Genomic DNA, 15,814 nt, shown 5'->3' on the forward strand with positions numbered 1-15,814 from the left:
GAGATGTACGAATGTGTCATTGATGTCTATTTGTGTGTTCGTCCGTCCAGTCCTATGCATGTCTACTCAGAAGTGAATTTCATTGACTTCAATAGGACTTACTCCCAGGAATCCATTAGATTGCACCTTATGTCTGCTAAAAGCTGTTGTGGGGGGTGGAGGAGGAATTTGTATTGAGGCCATGGAATGGGGAGGTGGATTAATCCTTTTCCCCTAGCACCACAGCCCTAAACCACATTGCCCCACTACAAGTGCTATTATCTACAGAGAAGAAAGCATATAGGTGTAAAGGGGAGGCTGAAGTACTGCTGAAGGAGCAGCAGACGTGAAGCAGATGATGCAAGTCGGTGTGTTCCTCTGGCCAGATGGGCTGGTTTGGTGGTGGTGGGGGTTAGAATCTCAAGTACAATTCCCTACTCAGTCATAGAATTCACTGGATATCCTTGGACAGCTCACCTCTCTACCAAACCTACCACCTAGGAGTATAGTGAAGCAGATGTGAGATACCCAAATGTATGCTGCCTGACATTCTAGGAGGAAGTGTAGTTACAATCACAACAAATGAATGCACCATGAGTTGGGAGAAGCAAAAAAACCAGGGAGGCCTCCAAGAAACCGCCCCCCCCCCACGCCCTGAACATTTTTCAGGGGGTTCCTGAAAGCAGGTGAAAATGATTGTACAGCAGGATCTCTTCCTATTGCCAAAGCAGCTGGTCTAATGCTTTCTGTTTTGCCAACTCAGCAAAGTTGCCTCAGCAAAAGGGGCATTTCCCCCATAACTTGAGGACTAGTCACTTTCTCTCAGCCTCACCTACCTCACAGGGTTGTTGTGAGGACAAAAGGAGGAGAGCAACTGTGTACTCTGAGCTCTATGGAGGAAGGGCGGTATAAATAAAATAAATTTTGCCACCCGCAGTGTTGTCACCATATCTGATTGGCTACATGATGTAATTATTCCATCACAAATCCCTACATGATCCCTGATTGGCTGAGATCAGTTGGGGAAGAAGAAATTCTATGAATAAGGAATGTTGCTGAAATAGGACCAGATTTAAAAAACAAACAAACAAAGCTGGGAATATCAGAGAATAAAAGTCCCATTAAGTCACCGTGGGGTGACTGTTCCCCAAAATCTTTGTGGATGAAAAATGGGTGTAGTCTTATCCATGGATCAAAATTGCACAATGCAGTGCCTTTTCTGAACACTAGGGAGTGCCCTGTTTCAAGAGAAACTCTAACTTTCCAGAAGGAGTGGCTGCTTTTGTTGTCACTGAAAGGGCTACGTGCAGGAAGCGTATCCATTTGCAGCTTTCTGTGTTCGCTGCTGATGCTGAAGATTGCACAACTGCACAATTGCAGGGGCAGTCAGGTTGGGAAGGAGGGCAGAAGCCCTCTTCCTTTGTAGGATAACAGCAGGGAATCAAAACAGCTCCAGATATCCCCTCCCAAACTGCCCCTAATGTGAGTTGCACATAAACCCCTTCGCTCCTACCATCAGTCACGGTATATCCCTTGCAGCAGAGGACAAAACACAGGCACTTGTCTGCCTAGCATGAACCCTCTGACGACTGTTCAAAACGGCCTACTCAGGAGCACACAAGGGAGTGGTGTGGAACCTTCACCCATCCCATGCTTTACTTCCTTGAAGTCAATTGCTCCAGCTGCTGTTTGTTCTCCATTCCATGGCTCAGTTCTGATACTGAAACCAGGATGGAAGAAAAATGTCTAAATTGGTGGTTCTCATACTTTTAGTGTTGGGACCCACTTTTTTAGAATGAGAATCTGTCAGGATCCACCAGAAGTGACCTTATGACCAGAAATGACACCATCAAGCAGGAAAGTTTTTAACAATCCTAGGCTGGAATACTACTCACACTTACACAGGAGTGACTATCCTTGTTAAAAGCATATACATATAAGTACAGATCTGTAACATTTCCCCAAATGCAGTCACATACCAGTCTAATATATTAAAAATAAAATACTGAAATGAATGGGGACCCACCTGAAATTGGCTCACGACCCACCTAGTGGGTCCCGACCCACAGTTTGAGAAACACTGATCTGGACGAATGCATACATGTATCTCCAGGAGACGCTTCTCTACAGCGAGCTTTTACCATAAGAGTAAGACTAGCCAGTCTGTGGTTTGTAAAAGAATGGAACAGACCCGTGAATGCCGGCCCTGTTGCATTTAGTTTGGTTCTAATTTCTTCTGTAGCTATATGATGCCACTGAGATTTCTGTTCTGGTTAGCATCCATAAAGCTACTTAAATGTGACCAGTGCTAGCACCAGATTGCCGGGGGGGGGGGGGAGGCAAAGCAAATGTAGATAATTTTGTTCGCCAAATTTCTCATGGCGCCTTTGGTTCATTACGGGTTATAAGTCATAGTAGGTATGTGCAAGCTCTTGGTTTTTGAGGCAGGTTGCCTTTGATTGTCAGATGCAGGGGAGGGCAGCAGGATGCAGGTTGTGCCTGTTGTCTTGTGTGCTCCCTGGGGCATTTGGTGGGCCACTGTGAGATACAGGAAGCTGGACTAGATGGGCCTTTGGCCTGATCCAGTGGGGCTCTTCTTATGTTCTTAAGGTTACTAGCTGCTGAACTCAGCCCTACCAGTGACAACCAGTAACAGACTTAGGGCCAAATCCTATCCAGTATTCCAGTGCCAGTGCAGCTGTGTCAATGGGGTGTGTGCACTGCATCCTGTGGTGGGGAGGCAGGCACAGAGGCCTCCTCAAGGTAAGTTTCAAGTTTATTAGGTTGAGCAGCACATAAGCCATACACCTATTTATCTAAAACCTTACAACCAGAGTTTAAAACCACATAGAAACAGAATTTGGCTATATCTACAACACACTCTTTGCAAAGACCACTTAACAGTAATTTCAATCTTAAAGAGTCCGAAAACATAGAAAATTTATGTATCAATTTCTTTAAGAATCGATCTCTCCCTGCTGTACATCGGCAAAAGATATGCACTGGGGTGTCTAATTCAGTTAAGGGACAATCACAATAACGCTGCTTGGGAGGGATCCTTTGAAATGGACTCTTCATTTGTGCCGTTGGTAAAGCATTGCATTGTGCAATCATATAAGCATGCCTCAACTTGGGAACCGTCAGTACATAAAAATAAATGGATAAAGAAATTTAGTGGGAAATTTAATTCCGAAATAAGAAGAGGAGCATTTACGCTTAGCCTCCCTCAGAAGGCAATCCCAATCTTGAATTAATAGCTTTTCAACAAGCAGCGAATGGCTTCTTCCACTGAATTTTTCTAGTGACTGTAGGCCCAGCTCATGTATTTTCATATTAATGTTGTTATTCCATTTTACCCAGCAGTGTTCTTGTGCTGCTAGTTTTATGAAAATAGGAAGATTTTCAGCAATTGTATTTAAATCCAATAATAGCTTTCCAAATCAAGGCTGAAATCTTTGGAAGTCCCAATTCCAACCGTATAACTTCAGAGGCTATACATGGGGATAGGGCTAAAATCTTATGAGAAAAGACTTGCTGGAGTCTCTCAAGCTGTTCTATTGGTCCCAAAAACCAGATCGGTGAGACATATAACATACGTGGCAATACCACTGCTTTACATGCCTTTAGGAGTGCTGGCATGTACTGTCCTCCTTTGATGTAAAAATATTTTCTCAACCTCAAGGTAAGGGAACATTTGTCCCTTTACGTCAGGGCTGCATTGCAGCTGTACTGGTGCTGGAAAGTTGGAGAGGATTGGGCCCCTAGCCTTTGCCGCTCCCAGGGTAAAGGTCCACAATGCTGTCCCCTATGTGAGGCCGCCTCCCCATACCTGCCCAGCACAATGGAGCCTTGTGTGACTCCAGGACCAATTGGGGAAGCGTTTTGAGGCTTCCCTGCGATCTTAAAAGACTTTCAGAAAGCACTTCCCTATGGTCTTAAAAGTACTTCCTATCACGTCGGGAGCCTTAGAAAGCTTCCTGCACGTTCCTGAAGTTGCACGAGGCTCAACCTCTGGGGAATTTGCCCTGTTTCTCCTGCCCCATGTCTGCTGCTGATGACGACCACCTTTAAATGACCACGAGTGTTAGAAAGGCACAGACTATACACAGACACCAGGGTGAAGTTGCACAAGAACAAAGATTTTTATTGAGAAAGAGCTAAATAGTAAAACTTTGTTATATAAAACAAAGATCTCCGTAACATATACCTAGCTATTTCCCTTCCTAAACCTTCTGCTGGGAAGATTATTGAAAGGGAAATGTAAGGATGGTTTCCCCCTTTGGATGGTAGTCAGCTGCTGGAAAACTGGTTTTTTGGGCAGAACTGTCTCTGGTAGATAATTTGGACCACAAATGGAAGTTTAGGTCTTGACTGGAGCTCAAGCGGATCCTGAAAACAGGTATCTCTCCTTGTGAGTGCTTCTCCAGGAGACTCTTTGCCAGCCTCCTTCGTTACTAAAAAAGAACTGTGTATGCCAGGAGCAACAGTTTGCTCTCCTTTTATATACTGGACTCATGGAACCCTCCAGCTGTGCAGTCATTCAAAACTCTCCCCTGCCTGCTTGTTTGCATTACTGTCACCAACTGTCTACAACTATCAGCTGGGAGGGGATGAGGAGGAGAGTTTAACTCTGTATTGACCAAATACCCCCCCTTACATAGATTTTCTAATTTCATCTCTCTCTCTCTCTCTCTCTCTCTCTCTCTCTCTCTCTCTCTCTGGTACTTCCCGTCATGTCAGTCCTCCTGGCCACTTCTTTCATTTGGGGACATGCCAACAGCAGTCACCTGGCCTCCAGTTCCCAAGGACCTGTCACATTCTAGTAGGGCCAAGAAATGAAATTCTGGATGAAATGAACAATCTGAGAAGGTTAAACATGCATTTCACACTGGCACTGGCTTCCCCAGGTTTCCATAAAAGCCCTCTTTGGACATCTAATGTGCCTCTGTTGAACTTCCTTGGAAACTTTCCAATTATATGTGTGTTGAACAGGACAGCATGCTTCTCCTGGCTGCTGGTTGAGAATATCTCATTGGAAAGAGGCACCAAAGGGACAGCCTGTAATCCCCATGGTTGCTGTAGTTAGTAGACAGGCCTGGGGTTTATTTATCTGAAGAACTGTTCTGGAAACCTCAGAGTGCTGCTTCTGTAAACTAACCCTGTGTTTATATGATATAAGTAGTTGGAAAATTCGTGAGGTTATATGATTCCACAGCCAAGTACACAGTGGGTGGAAAGAGAAGCAGAACGCAAGAGACATGCTCCTACTAGCCTCACCTAGAACTCATTGTTTCAGTTTTTCAAGCCCTTCTCTTCTCCGTGAACAGGATGAAATAATCCTTCACTGCTTCTCACAAACACTGCTTCTTGCAGCTTTGTTGCAAACAAACCTGTCCAAAAAGGAAAGGATGAACTCCCTCAGGGCTTATCTATGTCGCACTTTGGGAGTGAAATGCAAGCAGCCTGCTATCAAACTGAAGATGAACAGCCCTGGGTGTTGTAACCCTTGAGAAGTCCGATGTGGGTTCCTGAATTGTGAACTCAGTAGACAAGCCCGTGTGGCTCTACCCTCAGGTCTCCAGAAGCTTGAAGGAATCTGTTTGGGATCTTCTGCTCTTTCTGCCTGTCTGCACTATTCAGTATCTCCCTCAGCCACACCAACCACATTTAATGGACCTCGGAGCCTTCCAAAGCCATGCCGCATAAGGTTCACCACTCCTCTCTCACTGCACTCTTTTGCTTTCTCTCCGGCCATCCCCCCCCCTTGGTGCATGAATAAAGTACCGAAATATTAAGCTAGCAAAGAAATGTTTAATAATTGCACTGACTTATATTGCACTAAGTAAGAATACATGACAGATTGAATGGAAGTGGAAAGGAAACTGGCTTTGCAAGGGAGCGGGGAGGGAAGAGGTCTGCCTGGCCCTAGCAGTTCATATTTGGCATCGCTTATTTTTCAACTCTCTCTTCAGTCTCAGTCCTGGGACATCACACAGGAAACCTTGGCAACCTCATTGGAAAACAAAGGGAGTCTTCAGAAGTCAACCATTCCAACACCCCATGGGAGTCTGCCTCAGGGTGGGCGGGGAGGCAGGTGAGTCAGGACCTCTTCACCAGAGTCCTTCGAAAAGCACCACCACAGTGTGAGGCACCCAAGCACCCACAATTCACGCGCAGAGCAGGGAGGGAGGGAGAGCAGAATGCAAAGCACATGGGTTGTGGGTGCTTGGATGCCTCACACAGCGGTGGCACTTTTCGAAGGACTCCAGAGGGGAGGCTCTGACTCAACTGCCTCCCCACCCACCGCATGTCCCTGGCCCACCTGGCACCTGGGATAACACCTTGCAAACACTAAGGGCCCAATCCTGTCCAGTTTTCCAGTGCTAGTTCAGCCGTGCCATTGGGGCGTGCGCACCATCCTGTGGTGGGGAGGCAGTCACAGAGACCTGCATTGTGGCTGCATGGGTGCTGGAAAGTTGGATAGTCTTGGGCCCTTAAATGCAACCCCAGTTTATGCTTCTTTTCCCCCTGAGAGGATTCCCTGCAGTAAGGCTGTTGCAGGTTCAAGAGCCTCAGGCCCCTTCATTGTGGGACTGCATCTGAGTGGAGGAGGTGCCTTCAGCTTCTGGGGGGGGGGCGCCTTGGGCATTCCACAGATTCTCCTCAACATTCCAACATTCCAACTTTGCTTTTTCCACGCAGTCACCCAGCCAATCAGCTGCAGTGGGGGGAGGAGTTCCAAAGTGGTCCGATTGAGTCCATGGAGGGTCATCACAATAGCTCATCTCAGTCCCTGGTGGGCAGGAGGTGCCTGGGGGGGAATTGACTGTAGCCTGCCATCACTAGTCACTACCCAAGGCATGCTGTGTTTCCTCAGGATCATCAGATAACAGCAGCTTCTTTCATTGCCTTGTCATGTGAGGGTGCTCAGTGAAGACTCCTAGAGTACTCCTCTAGACGCTTTGAGTACAAAGCATCTAGAGTACAAAGCGTCTCTAGCTGCAACCTGGGTGTATGCTCTTTGTCTGGTTTTTGGCATCCCAGGCTTGAGATTGTTATTGAGATTGTTACCCCAGGCTTGAGACTGAGATAGCCAGGATGTAGCAGGAGGCCCTGATATCTGGGCCTGGTGTGAAGCAATCAGCAAAGCAGCACAGCTGATGCCATCAACTGCACCTGTTGCAGGTGGGAGTCACGTGACTTGGGGAGTGATGAGTGCTGAGTCACTTAGGCTATGGAGGAATGGTGCAATGCACCACTGGACCACTCAATCAGAGTGGGTCACAAGACTGTCTTGTGACTATGAGGTTGCCTTACTCTGATTGGCTGGCCCTGGTATATATGGGGGCAAGCACAGACTCCAGCTGTGGGTTGTTGTGGAGTTTCTGTGTGTCATGCTGCTGGTTTGCGTACTGATTTTGGACTGTCTTCTCGTGACTGTGACCTGCTGTATCCCTGACTTCTGGACTGGACTTCTGACTTCTGGACTGACTACTCTTCTGCCTGCTCCTTTTGCCAATACATGCTTCTGCAACAAATAAGCCTGTGTCTGCTCCTTTGGCTCTGTTTGGGATCGCCTGCTTCTTTTGCTATCTCCCTACGCTCCCATGCCATTCTGCTATCCCATGCCTCTCCTGCTGGGATAGCATGATAGCTCCCATGCCTCTCCTGATGCCAGAATGCCACAACTGACATGGGTGTTTGCTCTTGGAGCTGCTTCTAAGAACAGATTGTGTGATGATAAAAGAGTGCCCATAATCATATCTAGCAGCAGAGTAATTGGGGCAATTTCTCACGAGGCTTAGGAAGGTGCCTCGGAATAGGTGCAACTGCAAAGTGCAGCTCTTTAGCCTGAGGGGAGAAATGATTGAGACATACAAAAGTTTGCAGGGGTTAGTTAGAGTGGATAGAGAAATGTTCTTTTCCCTCTGCAACACCAGAAGCAGGGAACAGTGACTAAAATCGAATGTTGGGAGAGTTAGAACAGACAAAAGAAAATATTTCTTTACCCTGCGAGAGATTACTCTGTGGAACTCCTTGCCACAGGATGTGGTGATGGGCATCTGGCTTACATGCCTTTAAAAGGGGATTGGACAGATTTCTGGAGGAAAAGGCCATCACAGGTTATACAAGCCATGATGGATATGTGCAACCTCCTGGTTTTAGAAGTAGGCTACCTCAGAATGCCAGGTGCAAGGGAAAGGTCCTAGAATGCAAGGCTCTTGCTGTCTTGTGTGCTCCCTGAGGCATTTGGCGGGCCACAGGAAGCTGGACTAGATGGGCCTATGGCCGGATTCAGCAGAGCTTTTCTCATGTTCTTATGAGAACTCTTGCCACAGTCGTACATGTGTGCACACCTCCTCGGGGATTGCACCTGAGGCCTTGGCCATGTGCAAAATGCATGCTTAATCATTGAGCTCGGGGCCCCTCTGTGTGAGAGGTTTGTTTGGCACTGCTGTACTGCATATTGTGATAGTGGCTCTTTCAGTGCTTGAAATTTGGGGGAGCCATAGGCTGCAGTCTTATGCAGATATTCTTGGGAGTGAGCGCCATTGAGCACCATGGGCCTTACTTCTGAGCAGACATGCATAGGATTGTGCTGTTAATGAACTTCACTTCCTCTGAGTACCCGGGTTAACCAAATGCAATGCCCCGCCATTGCCACCACTATAATTTGAGCACTGTTCTTGCTAATGCGGTACTACCTGCCTTCTTTGCTTTGCCAACACAACATTTTGGACTATGCAAACAACTAGCTTTGGTGTGCTGGTACTGAACTTAGATATTTATGCACTTGAAGTACCAAATTCCTGCTCTGGAATGGAACTCTTAATAAGGGGGGGGGGGGGGAGGAGAAATAGAACCTGGGATCTTCATGCCACTTCCAAGGCCTGACCTGTGTTGATCTGCTAGTAACATACCTCTGACCTGCATGCACTTACCTTTCTGCACCCAAGAGATGCACAGGAAACAGAATCACAGCATGGCTAGAAATGTCTGCTTTTCAATTTAGTTGAAAAGCATTTGAAAGTTGAAAATTATTGTGAAACAAAATGGGCCTGGACAGAAATGCTATAGATTAGACATTACAGCAGTTAGCCTAAAGGTGATGATGACTCTGCTATGTGGTGCACTGTTGACTCGGTTTGAGGTGTTCCTTTCTGTTTGTCTTGGATTTTTCATGCCTGATTGTGCAAAGTTGTGCAAGCATACAATAGTGGAACTGTTATGAGATGACTTATTATTTTATTATTTTATTTTTAGATGGGCAGCTAAGTAGTTTTAAATGGTTTAATTAAAATAGTAATTCAGAGAAAAGAAAAGAATATATATAACCCAAATGCAAAGAGCAAAAACAAAACTTTTCAACATGGGGAAAACCCATAAGTAATACATAATTAAGCTATCTCTTACCTCATTCTAATACACTTTAGGGCCCAATCCTATCCAACTTTCCAGCACTGGTGCTACCATAATGCAGCCCGAAGCTAATGCAGCCTCCATGACCTTGAGGAGGCCTCTGTGTCTGTTCCTCCACCACAGAATGCAGTGCATGCCCCATTGGCATGGCTGCACTGGCACTGGAAATTTGGATAGGATGGGGCCCTTAATGATTAATGATAACCTTTGCTCTTGATTTCTTGTTCCACTGGAGTTTTTGGGTGGGTAACAGACAAGGAGAGACACTGCATCCTGAAAGACAAACTACCATAGAATGGAATCCTGAAAACACAGGGGAATATTGGGCCACTCAGCACCGCAGCTGTTTCTTTTGCAGTGTGAAAACTCTGGGGAAGGACAGTGTACATTGATTCCACTTGACTCATTACATGTATGCTCCATTTCCAAGGGGAAAAATAGTAAGACAATAGAAAGTTACCGTCCTCTTTCTTCCAGTGAATGTATTTGTCAGGGAGCCAAGTTCTGAAAAGATATGTTACCTGTAGGAACCATAGTACTCTTAGTCTCTGTCTTCATTAGGTAAGAAGCTCCACTGATAACTGCTGATAACCGCTTTCTGAAAAAGAGAAGCAGTAACTCCAGGGCATCTTTTAAAAATCAGCTTTAAAAAGGGCATATTTATGACTGAAAAAAACCATTGCCCCATGACATATGTCAACCTTTCCCTTCGCCCCCCCCAATCCCATCTCCTCAGACCCTAAGGTGCAACTGCTCCATGATTTATATAGACATTGGAGATGAAAGAAAGCTGTAGTAAAACTAGAGAGAAGAAAAACAGGGCACAGAAATGGTGACCTATGTGGCTGACCAAGTAGCTGAGAGTGGCAGCAGCTCTGTATTTGTGTATGTGTATGCTTGTGTACATTATGTTCAGAAGCCACTCCTTATATGGATTACAGAAGTGGCATGGAGGGGTCTCAGACTGGTTGGCAACCTTCAGTCTCGGAAGACTATGGTATAAGCCTACAGCACCTGTTATTCCCAGGCGGTCTCCCATCCAAGTACTAACCAGGCCCGACCCTGCTTAGCTTCTGAGATCAGACAAGATTGGGCATGTGCAGGGCAACAGTTGCTGTCTCAGACTGCCACTGCACATACCTGGCAGCTGTTGATGGAAACGGCTCCGCTCATTGAACGCTATCTGTCTGGCAAGATTTTTGAACATGACAGCGCTGTATGAAGCCATGCTCCTGGGGCGTTTCAGTGTCCTCACTCACAGACCATTGCATGAGAATCAGTGTTGAATCTGTGCAGGAGAAAGTTGGGAAGGACTGGATTAAAGGCTCCTTTTTGACAAGGAATAAATCTGTAATGCCAATGCTTTATTCATGTGGGCATTGTGAAGGCATGGCCTCATTTCCTTTTTCTAGGGTACCCCTTTTGTCCAGGATTTTCTCTGGTATTACTGTTCCCAATTGACATTAATTAATGTGATTTTTATGTAGGGAGAAAAGTCCGTGTACACAATCGGTCTTAAACCAAATGCAGCATGTAATGAAGGCAGAGATGAAGGCAGAGACTGCTTTGATTTCTGTTTGTTCAGGGTAATCTTGTTGAAGTACCTCACACTATTTAGCTGTGTTCATGTGAAACCAACCTTGACCACAGTATGGTTGGCTGAAGGTCACAAGGAATGCAAGAGAACTCCCTGCGCTGCTCATCAAGGCTGTGACAAAGAGGGAAGAGGAATGGCTAGGCCCACTCCAAGGACTGTGCAGAAAATGGAACTGACTTTATTTCTGCAAACTCTCAGTTTGAGCAAAGCCAGTCAAACTCCTGCTCATTTCTCTGTTTATTTTATTCAGAGCTCTTCATGTAAGGTGAGGGGTCTTGATGGCATTGTTATGAGACTTTGCATTCTCCTAAGGGTGGCATCCCACAAAAGGGGCACCTCTCTTCACAGTGGTGCAAGGCCAGGCCCACATGAATCACTTCCCCAAGCACTTTCTGAGACAGTGCCCTCTGTAAATTGAAACAAAGCCTTGTGGTACCCTAAAGATGGATAACTGCAGAAGCCTTCATGGCCCAGATGTGTAAAGTGGGTGGATATCAGGTTTGAGCAGTGTGTGGGAGGAAGGGGAGAGGAGATGCCCTGCTGGGGTTCTCTGAAAAGCACAGCCACCACAGCTGTACTCACGCATATACAGCCCACACATGATCACAGCCACAGTAGCGGTGGTGGTATCACTTTGCAAAGAACTCTGGTGCGGCATCGCTGCCTCACCTTCTGCTCACACATCGCATGTCACTGGTGGATATTGTATATACCTTGAGTACAGAAAGAAAGACATTTTTGCATGTGCCACAAAGGTCAAGCCATGGAAGACTGAGGGCGCAATCCTAACCAACTTTCCAGCACTGGCATAGCTGTGCCAATGGGGCATGTGCTGCATCCTGCAGTTGCGGGGCAGTCACAGAGGCCTCCTCAAGATAAGGCAATGTTTATTCCCTTACTTTGGAGTTGCATTGCCCTTACCTCAGTGCTAGAAAATTGGTTAGGATTGCAGGATCAAAGAAATACAAGATCCAGTCAGATAGGTGTAAACCGAATGCCTTCCCAACAGTTGATCTTTTGAAAGGTCCATCACATGTCAAAGCAGCGTCTTGGCTGAACATCAGCATGTTCCAGGACATAATGTGTGGTAATCTTGTTACAGATTGGAGCACTTGCAGTAACTGACATGCACCAAGTTCCTAATCCATGTTATCTCATGATCGAACAATCTTATGAGAAGGGAATGGGTTCTCTGCTGAAATTGACCAAAGTAGGTCAGCTAATCAATGATCTGTTCTCATTTTCAACTCTTAAGCGTAAAAATTAAGTCTTAAGGTTATCACAGAAACAATAAACAGAAAAGAGACCCAAGTTATCATAGATGTTCTATTATTCCACCCTTTCACCCTCCAAATTTGTAACCAGATCTGCAGCATGTCATGCATGCAACTATCCACAGGTGCAAGGTTATGTGCAGCTAATCAGATGCCCCACTGAGTTCAATGAAACTTACTCACAAGCAGGGGTGCATAGGCTTGCAGCCTGAGGGCCCAATCCTATTCAACTTTCCAGCACTGGAGCAACACAATGCAGCCTTAAGGTAAGGGAACAAAAGTTCCCATACTTTGAGGGGGCCTCTGTGACTACTTCCCTACCACAGGATGCAGTGCACACCCCATTGGCACTGGCAAATTGGATAGGATTGGGCCCTGAATCAGGTTATGCACCATCACATCATAATTCACAATGCAGTTTCCCACAAACACACAGCAAATTTTACCATGCAGATGCCCACCGTGAAAGCCATGGTTGACTCTGTTTTGAACGTATGTAAATAAAGTTGTCAGTGGGCCAGGGTTTTCATTCAAAGATCTTTCATCTATAGGGCAGGAACCTTGGCCACATACTGGATGCCTCTGTGAACACTGGCCCTTCCCAGTAAATAAGAGAGACAAAGAGCCTTCCAGGCAGATGCATTCAGGGTCCAGAAGTTATTCTTGCTGCACTTTCTCCACCCAGTATTTTTCCAGGTCTTTCTACTGTGTATGCTACTATGCCAACCCATTCAGTTACAAGCCCACCATATATGCCTTGGGAAGATAAGAACATTTGCTGTTATGTTTCCAAGGCATGTTCTTGATCTGATCCAGCCCTGATGAATCAGGTCAAAGGCCCATCTAGCTCAGCTTCCTGTATCTCAGTGACTCAACAGATGCCTCAGGGAGCATTCAAGACAACAAGATACCTGTATCTTGTTGCCACTCCCTTGTATTAGGCATTCTAAGGTAGCCTATTTCTAAAACGCGGAGGTTGCAATACCCGTCATGGCTTGTAAACCGTAATCGACTTTTCTTCTAGAAATCTGTCCAATCCCCTGTTAAGCCATTTCTGCCGAACACTGCAAATGTGTGGGCCGGGCGAAAATGAGTTAAAGGCATCCAGGTCAGACATCATCATGACATCCTATGGTACCACATCATGTGGCAAGGAGTTCCACAGATTCATTACAAGCTGGGTAAAGAAATGTTTTTCTTTTGTCTGTTCTAACTTTCAAATTACAGTGCTTAAATTACAAGGGGGGGGGAGAAAGGGATCACTTACCTTTGTGACCGCCCACTCAGCCACTGCTTTTAGCATGGGACTAAATTTGACTAAAATGGAAAGAGTGAAGCTGGTGTGAGAAGTGAAGCTTCTGTTAATGAACAGCCTATCCACCTTTCCCCCATAATTTCAGTATTGGATGTTGGGGCACATGGGTTCGACTGAAGGTGAGGCTCCTTCTGAATTTAAGGAATGAGAACAGACCTGCGCTTGGATGGTATCTGCTTAGGGACTTTGTGCCCACATAGCAACAGCCTCCAGGGGCCGCACAGTTAGCCCTGCTGGAATCTCTCCACCAAGAGAAGATAGTCCAATATTTGATTTTCTGTTACTGAACTCTGAACGCAAACAGAAACTAGTAGCAGGTTAAAAAGGCACAGAGGAGGAGCCCTTCCCCTTAAACTAATGGGGGAAGATGAAACAGATGAGGAAAGAGAAAGAAAAGGCACATTCAATAAAAGAGTGTGCATAGTAAAGCTTCAGGATTTCACCTTAAACTCTGCAACACTGGTAAACAGACTACATGCTGGGTAAAGCTTTAATTCAGCTACCAAACTGAAACCCCAACAAGGAATGGGATTGTCACAGAGGGGAAAGCCCTGCAGCATTTATCTGTGCAAGTGCAACAACTGTCATGTTGGTCAAGGTTGGTTTCAGATAGCTGGTCTACCCAGGCATGATCCCCAGAGGACATTAAGCTGATCTACTCTGTTTCCATAATAGCTATGGTAGGTGTGGCAGTCTTTCAGTTGTGGCAGCCACTAAGTTATAGAGGAGGGAGGGAAGAGGAAATGCCTGGCAAACACCTTCCCTATTCTCTCCCCGATGATGCCAATGCAGCCAGGATTCTCCCAGTGGTGGTGAGATTTATGCCACTGGAACCATGCCAGGGAACCCACCTACCATCCTCATTCTTGCCACTCTCGATGCTGTCTGCATACCCACCTGTAGAAGGAAGGATGAAGAGCCAAGAGGGGGAAGAGGAGGAATGAAATGGAGGGGTGAGCAGGGAGATGGGGCAATGCAGCATGCAAAGAGCTCCCATGCTTTTAGTGCCCTCCAGACCTGGTGAACCTGGTGGATCCTCGTGCCTGCCTTGCTGAGTAGCTGCCAGGTTCCCACACCCTGATAGGCCCATCATGATGTCAACATGACCTGCCCTCAGTCTACCATTTCTTCCTGCACTGCCCAGGAATCTTAGTGTGTTGGGTGTTGTGGAGGAAACGGTGGTGACCAACTGGTGGCTGTTGAGCGGACCTCTGTCTGTGACTCCTGTCTGTGGTGGTGTGGCAGTGGTTGCCATGGTAAGCCCCACTTTAAGGGAGACCTGTGGAAGATGTGTCAGGTCTCACAGTGCAGCCCTCCTGGCATTGACTGGTCTGGCATTCCTTGCTGACAGGACAATGGTTAATCAATCCCATGTGCTATCACTTTGTCAGGTCGAATAACTTTCACTGGAAACTGGCCTATTGACTGCAAGCACTGATTTGTGTTTGGCACACACTCCAATGGGGAAATGTAACAGACCTGTATTTTTAACAAGCTACTATGTATATTCTTTGAAAAATGATAGTCAATGGGATTTATTCCTGGGTAAGTGTGGGTAGGATTGTAGCCTAGGATTGTTAAAAATTATCTTGCTTGATGATGTTATTTCTGGTCATGACATCACTTCCAGTGGGTCCTGACAGATTCTCATTCTAAAAGTGGATCCTGGAGCTAAAAGTCTGAGAACCACTGCTCTAGAGGAAACAAGTATAAAACAAGTGTCAGAGTTTAACTATCTAGGAACAACATTTACTGAAGATGGTATTATGGATGAAGAGATCAGTATATGATGTAGTAAGGCAAACCAAGTATTGGGACCGTTAGCTCTGCTTTTACAACACAAGGTAGTATCGATTAGTACAAAGAAGCACCTTGTACAAAGTATATTCACTTCCATTTTATGTTATACCAGTGTCAAACATGGACTCTTACAATAAAACATATGAGAAAGTTAGTTATTATGGAAATGAGATGTTTCAAGAAAGTTGTCGGAGTAACCAGAAGGGACAAAAATCATGAACGAGATATGGGAAATAATTGAAATAGAATCAATTCTATATTACATAAAAATACAGCAAATAAAGTGGTTTGCTCACTTAGAGAGAATGTCTTGGGATTCTATACAGGCATATATTAAGAGAGAAGAAGGGCAAAGAGTGTGAGGCAGACCCAGAGGACAATGGAGAGACAACATCAAAAATCTATTGCAACAACACCAAATAGCATTGG

Source organism: Tiliqua scincoides, chromosome 2, assembly GCF_035046505.1.
Source record: "Tiliqua scincoides isolate rTilSci1 chromosome 2, rTilSci1.hap2, whole genome shotgun sequence".
NCBI classification, from domain to species: domain Eukaryota; kingdom Metazoa; phylum Chordata; class Lepidosauria; order Squamata; family Scincidae; genus Tiliqua; species Tiliqua scincoides.